The sequence below is a fragment of the Arachis ipaensis genome, chromosome B03, assembly GCF_000816755.2.
Source record: "Arachis ipaensis cultivar K30076 chromosome B03, Araip1.1, whole genome shotgun sequence".
NCBI lineage: Eukaryota > Viridiplantae > Streptophyta > Magnoliopsida > Fabales > Fabaceae > Arachis > Arachis ipaensis.
Genome location: NC_029787.2, coordinates 85,063,217 through 85,072,136, shown reverse-complemented (window position 1 = coordinate 85,072,136; position 8,920 = coordinate 85,063,217).

The window sequence follows — 8,920 nt, the reverse complement described above, 5'->3', positions numbered from 1 at the left end:
AAAATATTGACTCAGCAAGTCAATATGATTTTTCAGAGTCTGAATGGAATGCAAGCTGCATCCAACAGTACTCAAGAGGCATCTTCTGAAGAAGAAGCTTATGATCCTGAGAACCCTGCAATTACAGAGGTGAATTACATGGGTGAACCTTATGGGAACACCTATAACCCCTCATGGAGAAATCACCCAAATCTCTCATGGAAGGATCAACAAAAGCCTCAACAAGGCTTTAATAATGGTGGAAGAAACAGGTTTAGCAATAGCAAGCCTTTTCCATCATCCACTCAGCAACAGACAGAGAACTCTGAACAAAATACCTCTAATTTAGCAAACTTAGTCTCTGATCTATCTAAGGCCACTCTGAGTTTCATGAATGAAACAAGGTCCTCCATTAGAAATTTGGAGGCACAAGTGGGCCAGCTAAGTAAAAGGATCACTGAAATCCCTCCTAGTGCTCTCCCAAGCAATACAGAAGAAAATCCAAAAGGAGAGTGCAAGGCCATTGAATTGACCATCATGGCCGAACCCACAAGAGGGGAGAAGGACGTGAATCCCAGTGAGGAAGACCTCCTGGGACGTCCAGTGATCAATAAGAAGTTTCCCTTTGAGGAACCAAAGGACTCTGAGGCTCATCTAGAGGCCATAGAGATTCCATTAAACATCCTTACGCCCTTCATGAGCTCTGATGAGTATTCCTCTTCAGAAGAGAATGAGGATGTTACTGAAGAGCAAGTTCTGTAAACATGGAAAAGAGGCACAGTAAGCTTCTCTCAAAACAGAGTCATACAGAGCCCCCACAATCAAACTCTAAGTTTGGTGTTGGGAGGCCTCAGCCAAACTCTAAGTTTGGTGTTGAACTCCCATATCCAAATTCTAGGTTTGGTGTTGGGAGTCTATAAATTTGACCTGATCACCTGTGTGGCTCCATTAGAGCCCACTGTCAAGCTATTGACATTAAAAAAGCGCTTGTTGGGAGGCAACCTAATTTTTATTTATCTAATTTTATTTTTATTTTTATTGTTATTTCATGTTTTATTAGGTTCATGATCATGTGGAGTCACAAAATAAATCAAAAAATTAAAAACAGAATCAAAAACAGCAGAAGAAAAATCACACCCTGGAGAAAGGACTTACTGGCGTTTAAACGCTAGTAAGGAGCATCTGTCTGGCGTTCAACCCCAGAACAGAGCATGGATCTGGCGTTGAACGCCCAAAATAAGCAGCATCCTGGCGTTCAGACGCCAGAAACGCACACTGAGGAAAGCTGGCACTGAACGCCAGAAACAAGCATAGAACTGGCGTTCAACGCCAGAAACATGCTGCACATGGGCGTTGAACGCCCAGAACAAGCACCAATTCGGCGTTTAAACGCCAGAATTGCATGCAAAGGCATTTTACATGCCTAATTGGTGCAGGGATGTAATTTCTTGACACCTCAGGATCTGTGGACCCCACAGGATCATCTCAGCATCTGTGGACCCCACAGGATCCCCACCTACCTCCACTCATACTCTTCCCTCTTCTCAATGTTCATCCTCTCTTCCCAATAAACACCTTTCCCCAAAACCCTTCACCAATCACATCAAGCTCTCTTCCCTACTACCCCTTCACCACTCACATCCATCCACTTTTCCCCCATAAACCTACCTCATAAACCCCATCTACCTTCAAAATTCAAAATCACTTTCCCACCCAAACCCACCCTAAATGGCCGAACCTAACCCCTCTCCCTCCACTATATAAACCACTCCATTCTTCTTCATTTTCACACAACACAACCCTCTCTTCCTCTTCTTGGCCGAAACACATCTGTCTCTCCCTCTCCTCTATTTCTTCTTCTTCTTCATCTATTCTTTCTTTTCTTGCTCGAGGACGAGAAATATTCTAAGTTTGGTATGGTAAAAGCATAGCTTTTTGTTTTTCCATTACCATTGATGGCACCTAAGACCGGAGAATCCTCTAAAAAAGAGAAAGGGAAGACAAAAGCTTCCACCTCCGAGTCATGGGAGATGAAAAGATTCATCTCCAAAGCTCATCAAGACCACTTCTATGATGTTGTGGCCAAGAAGAAGGTGATCCCCGAGGTACCCTTCAAACTCAAGAGAAATGAGTATCCAGAAATCCGACATAAAATCCAAAGAAGAGGTTGGGAAGTTCTAACAAAACCCATCCAACAAGTCAGAATTTTAATGGTTCAAGAGTTCTATGCTAATGCATGGATCACTAGGAACCATGATCAAAGTAAGAACCCGAACCCAAAGAATTATCTCACCATGGTTCGGGGAAAATACTTAGATTTTAGTCCGGAAAATGTGAGGTTGGCGTTCAACTTGCCAATGATGGAAGAGAACGCACGCCCCTACACAAGGAGAGTCAACTTTAATCAAAGGTTGGACTAAGTCCTTATGGACATATGTGTGGAAGGAGCTCAATGGAAGATTGACTCAAAAGGCAAACCAGTTCAATTGAGAAGACTGGACCTTAAGCCTGTAGCTAGAGGATAGTTGGAGTTCATTCAACACTCAATCATTCCCACTAGCAACCGGTCTGAAGTTACTATAGACCGGGCCATCATGATCCATAGCATCATGATTGGAGAAAAGGTGGAGGTTCATGAGATTATACCTCAAGAACTCTACAAGGTGGCTGACAAGTCCTCCACTATGGCAAGGTTAGATTTTCAGGACATTATTGGTTCCTCAAGAAGGAAACGCCATCATCACTAAGGTGGACTCATTCCTTGTTCTCAAATTTTCTGTTTTTCGTTTTCTTTATGTTAAGTGCTTATCTATGTTAGTGTCTTATTACATGATCATTAGTATTTAGTTACTTTGTCTTAAAGTCATGAATGTCCTATGAATCTATCACCTCTCTTAAAAGAAAAATGTTTTTAATTCAAAAGAACAAGAAGTACATGAGTTTTGAATTTATCCTTGAACTTAGTTTAATTATATTGATGTGGTGACAATACTTTTTGTTTTCTGAATGAATGCTTGAACAGTGCATATGTCTTTTGAAGTTGTTGTTTAAGAATGTTAAATATGTTGGCTCTTGAAAGAATGATGACAAGGAGACATGTTATTTGATAATCTGAAAAATCATAAAAATGATTCTTAAAGCAAGAAAAAGCAGTGAATACAAAGCTTGCAGAAAAAAAAAGGAAAAAAATGGCGAAAAAAATAGAAAGAAAAAGAAAAAGCAAGCAGAAAAAGTCAAAAGCTCTTAAGACTTTACTATGAGTTTGTGTGTTTTTCTGTGATTTCAGGTATTTTCTAGCTGAAATTGAGGGACTTGAGCAAAAATCAGATTCAAAGGTAGAAGAAGGACTGCTGATGCTGTTGGATTCTGACCACCCTGCACTCAAAGTGGATTTTCTGGAGCTACAGAACTCAAAATGGCGCACTTCTAATTGCGTTGGAAAGTAGACGTCCAGGGCTTTCCAGCAATATATAATAGTCTATACTTTGGCCGAGTTTAAATGACGCAAAAGGGTTTTGAACGCCAGTTCTACGCTGCAGTCTGGAGTTAAACGCCAGAAACACGTCACGAACCAGAGTTGAACGCCAAAAACACGTTACAACTTGGCGTTCAACTCCAGTAGAAGCCTCTACACGTGTAACATTCAAGCTCAGCCCAAGCACACACCAAGTGGGCCCCGGAAGTGGATTTATGCATCAATTACTTACTTCTGTAAACCCTAGTAGCTAGTCTAGTATATATAGAACTTTTTATCATTGTATTCACAGTCTTGGTTACTCCAGTTCCCCTCTGGGGCCGAGACCAATGAACTCCATTATCATTTATGTATTTTCAATGGTAGAGTTTCTGCACTCCATAGATTAAGGTGTGGAGCTCTGCTGTTCCTCATGATTTAATGCAAAGTACTACTGTTTTATATTCAATTCAACTTATTCCGCTTCTAAGATATCCATTCACACCCAAGAACATGATGAATGTGATGATTATGTGACGCTCATCATCATTCTTACTTATGAACGCGTGCCTGACAAACACTTCAGTTCTACATGCAAACAAGCTAGAATGAATATCTCTTGGATATCTAATACAGGGGACCGAGTCCAAGTTATTAGTGTCTTCGTGGTATAAGTTAGAACCCATGGATGGCCATTCCTGACATCCGAAAAGTCTAAACCTTGTCTGTGGTATTCCGAGTAGGATCTGGGAAGGGATGGCTGTGACGAACTTCAAATTCGCGAGTGCTGGGCGTAGTGACAGACGCAAAAGGAGGGTGAACCCTATTCCAATATGATCGAGAACCTCCATATGATTAGCCGTGCTGTGACAGAGCATTTGGACCTTTTTCACAGAGAGGATGGGAAGTAGCCATTGACAACGGTGATGCCCTACATACAACTTGCCATGGAAAGGATTAGGACTGGTTGGATGAAGACAGCAGGAAAGTAGAGGATCAGAGGAACGAAAGCATCTCTATACGCTTATCTGAAATTCTCACCAATGATTTACATAAGTATTTCTATCTTTATTTTCTGTTTATTTATTTATTATTTTCGAAAACTCCATAACCATTTAATATCCGCCTGACTGAGATTTACAAGATGACCATAGCTTGCTTCATACCAACAATCTCCGTGGGATTGACCTTTACTCACGTAAGGTTTTATTACTTGAACGACCCAGTGCACTTGCTGGTTAGTTGTGCGAAGTTGTGAAGTTATGTTTGGACCATGGTATTGTGCACCATTTATTGGCACCATTGCCAGGGAGAGAACGAACAACAAATTTTACAACCTCAGAGTAACAATTTCGCATACCATTGAGCACGTCGTTTTAGCCCCATCATGTCTTATAGCCTTCGATGCCTTGCTTTACTATCACATGCTTGAACCATGTTATCTTTTGCATTGAGCCTATCTTGTAATGTTTGCTTTGCAATCATACTCCTACCTTTGTACCCTTATGCATACGACAATCCAAGTATTTGAAAATCGTATATATGTTTATGTTTTGGGGATATTTCTGCTTCTTCCTTATAAGTGTTCAAGGGTGAACTGTTATGAAATTCCTTTCATTTTGTATCAATTTTCGAGGGCGAAAATTTTTATAAGGTGGGTAGAATGTAAGACCCAGAACCTTTGAAAAGTTTTATTATGATCAAGTCTCAAATAATATAATTATTTATAGCCTTAAATTCAGAAATTATTTTATTAAAGATAATTAAGGCAAGTTTTGATTTATTGAATTTGAGATAAGTTATGATTATTATCCAATTTTACAATTATTGGATTATTTTCTATATTTGAACTATAAAGTTGATAGTTATGAAATAATAAGGATTTTATATGATTTGGATTAGATAAGTAATATTTTAAATATTAATACTGCTATTTTGAAAAATGAATAAATTAAGTATATTATTTCTAATTATTTGATTTGGGCATTTTATTGAAAGTAATTTGTAAAAATTGATGATCAAATAGTATTTTCTATATACAATTAGTGTTGGATTTAATTTGGATTTCAATTACTATATTATTCTCAATTTTATTGGAAATTACCAAAATGTCCCTAACCCTAATTTGGATACATAATCCCCTAAAACCCTTCTCCTCACGCTGCGCAGCCACCAGTCTCTCATTCATCCTCTTTGCTGCGCAAACACACACACAGCCGCAGTAGCAGACACTTCCCCCTTTCACCCTCAGCAAACTCACAGGCATGAAACCCTAATCCTTCCCAACCCAGCCGCCATACTCAACTTGTTTCCCTTCCTCCTTCCATTCACACAAACGCAACACAATCAGGAGCAGCAGCAACGCTGCAATGAGAAAGAAGAGAAACTGAAAGGGAGGTCTGAGAGACAAAGGGCTCAGAGGGGAGGGAGACGCCGTCCTCCCTGTCACCAGAACCGCGAGGAGCGTCGCCGTCAAAAACATGTCGTCGTTCCTGCCCAGTCGTGGTTCTGCCATCCATCACCTCGTTCCATCACCTGAAGAGAATTGCAACGACGAGAGGGAGAGCTCGTGCGCGAAGGGAGCACGAGAAGGAAGGAAGGTCACGCGATGAGGAGCGCAAACCACCGCGCGGAGCCACGCCGCTGTGTGCTGTTGGGCCACCGGAGCTTCTGGCCGCTCACGGATCTTTTGTCAGGGCAATTTGAAGTCGTAGCTGCTTCGCTTGTTAGTATAGTAAGTATTTTGCGTTTCGAAAACCCCTGCTTTAGTGTTCGGTTATGTTTGGCTAAAGATCTTGAGGCTTGGTAATGTAGGTTTGAGTTCCGGTGGTTTCGTGTCGCATAAGTGCTGCGGAGGCTACCGTGTCATTCCTTTTATTTCAGTAAGTGTTTTATCTCGGAGATCCTCGCCATTTGTTTTCAGTCATGAGTTTTAATATTTCCGCGATATTGATGTGTTAGGAAGTAGTAGCTGAGCTTATACGTGGTGCTGAGGCTGTTTCTTATATTTGAGAAAAACACGCGGAGTCGGGATTTTGATTGTGATTTCGAGCTGAGGCGAAAAGGACTCTGAGAGACGTTTGGGTTATGAAATTTGCGTTTTGAGGTAGGGACGCTTTCCGAAAACTATAGTTTATTATTAGAATTATTACATATGGATACTGATGTGAGATATGGTGTATTTAGTGATTGTATCTGCCTTATGTATTATTTGATTGACTCGAATAATTATGGATGTTTGTTTGGCTGAATTGTTGTGCGGCTTTGTGAAATGTAATATTTTGAAGTGATTCTTTAAAGATTTGAAATATGAGTTTAATCCGTTGAGGATTGATTTAATTTGAGTCAATTATTTGATGATGTGAAAAGTCGAATGCACTTTTGAATTCAACCCGGTTTACTTTAATTGACTTGATCTTGGACAAATGATTTGTTACTGAACCATTTCTTTAAAGCTTTGGAAATGAGTTAAATCGGTTGATATTGAGTTGACTTTGGAATGGTTTTCTTGAGATATGCCACTGAGGCAACTGTTGGATTTAGCTTGCTTTGAATTGATTTATGGTTTTGAGCTGTTGAAAAGGAACGAGAAACGGTTTAGTTGGGACCCAAATCGGGTGGCAAAAGTCCAAGTTTTAGGGGAGGTGCTGCCGAAATTTCTACAAAATCCTAGTCTTGTTTAAAAAGTTATTTAAAAAGGATTGGATTTGAGAAGTTGTATTATTTGATTTATTAAGAGAATGTTTATATTTTCACGCTTAATTTATTTAGTGAACTTTATGCCTTGAGTTTGACTTATTTAGAAATGAACTATTTTTACCGTTTGAATCATTGAAGGAAAGAATGATGCTCTAATATTGATTTCAATATATAAAAAAAGAGCTTTTAGTGATTTCAAAGGAATCTAGACTTTTGATTGAGTAATTAAGTTTGAGGCATTTTGGAAGAGTTAGAAAAATGGATTCCAAAAAGAAACCTAAAAGTGGTTTGATTCAAATGAATCGGTTCCTTTTCAAATGAGTTGATTTTTGGACCGGGTTGGAACTTGTGATTTTGTATGGTCGGTTTCATAATAAATTCAATTTTATTTACTTGAACCGAGAATCCATGATTTTAAGAGTTTCAATGAATTTTGAGGAATTGATATAGGTTGACCTTCCCTAAAGACTTGGGACTCTGCCGAGAAACTTTTGTTATAAAATCCCATTGTTGTATGGGTGATTTTGAATACTTTGAAATAAATCCTTAACTTGCCATGGTTTTGGAAGTTTTGAAAAGAGAATGCCAAGAGTGGCTTTGTTTTAAAAAGGGAACTCACTTTGAGTAAATTTGGCTTATGAGCCTGAGATGATTTAAGAAACGAGATTTCTAAAGCCAAGGCTGAAAAGAGTTGAAACTTGATTTCAAAGTGATTTATGGCTTGAATGCCGATTTTATGAATTGATGATGTTGAATGTGGAAGTGTTGTTTTGTTGTGAGCCGGAATGGCTGTGTATGATTATACATATTGGTCGGTTCTGGATTGAACCGTGAGCCGGAATGGCTGTGTATGATATGAATATTGGCTGGTTCCGGAATGAACCGTGAGACGGATGGCTGAGATGGATGTTGATCCATGGATGAGATTGAATGCATGTTTATGCTGAATCATTGATAAATGTGAATGTTGCACTTCCACTATCGGAGATAAGAGTTTCCCTGGGAAAAAACAGTGGCTAGCCACCACGTGCTCTAGGTTGAGACTCGAAGCTCTTTTGACCCTATGTCGTCAGTGTGGCCGGGCACTCTGAAAGTCCCGGATGAGCTCGCCCCCATAAATATTCACCAGTGAAGGTGATGGATATGGATCATGATTATGATCAAGTTTATGATGAGTATAACTCGAGTTGGGGATGCGCGACAGAGGGACAGTCCAATGGTTAGCTACCAGGACTTGTCGGGTTGGCTCTATAACCGACAGATGATATCATCAGCCACTAGGGACAGGCATGCATCATATGCATCTATGTGACATTGTTTGGGTGTGCATATTATACTTGGTGTGCCTATGTGATTAATTGCTAATTGTTCTACTTGCAATAACTGTTTGTTTGTGCTTGCATCTTCCTATTTGTGTTTGCTACTGGGACTCTGTTGGACTGTGGTGATTGGTTGATGGTTGGATTGTTTGGACCTAGGGCCGTGGTTGAAATAAGATGAACCGATGGTTGATTTCGGTTTTGTGTTTCTGGTTTGGAATAAAATATGAAAGGCTGTTTTGGTTCAGCATAGATAAACCGTTTTGAAAGGTTTTTGAGTTTTTGAGAATCGAACGGTTCTTCTTTCAGAAAAGATTTTCAGACTTTACTTTTACTGTAAACCGTTGTTTTTGGAAAGGAGACATAAGACGGTTTTTAATCACTAGTACGGTTTATCTTCACGTATCCTATTACAGTAATTCCCAAAAACCCTCTACTGAGAACCCTTTCGAGGATGATGTTCTCACCG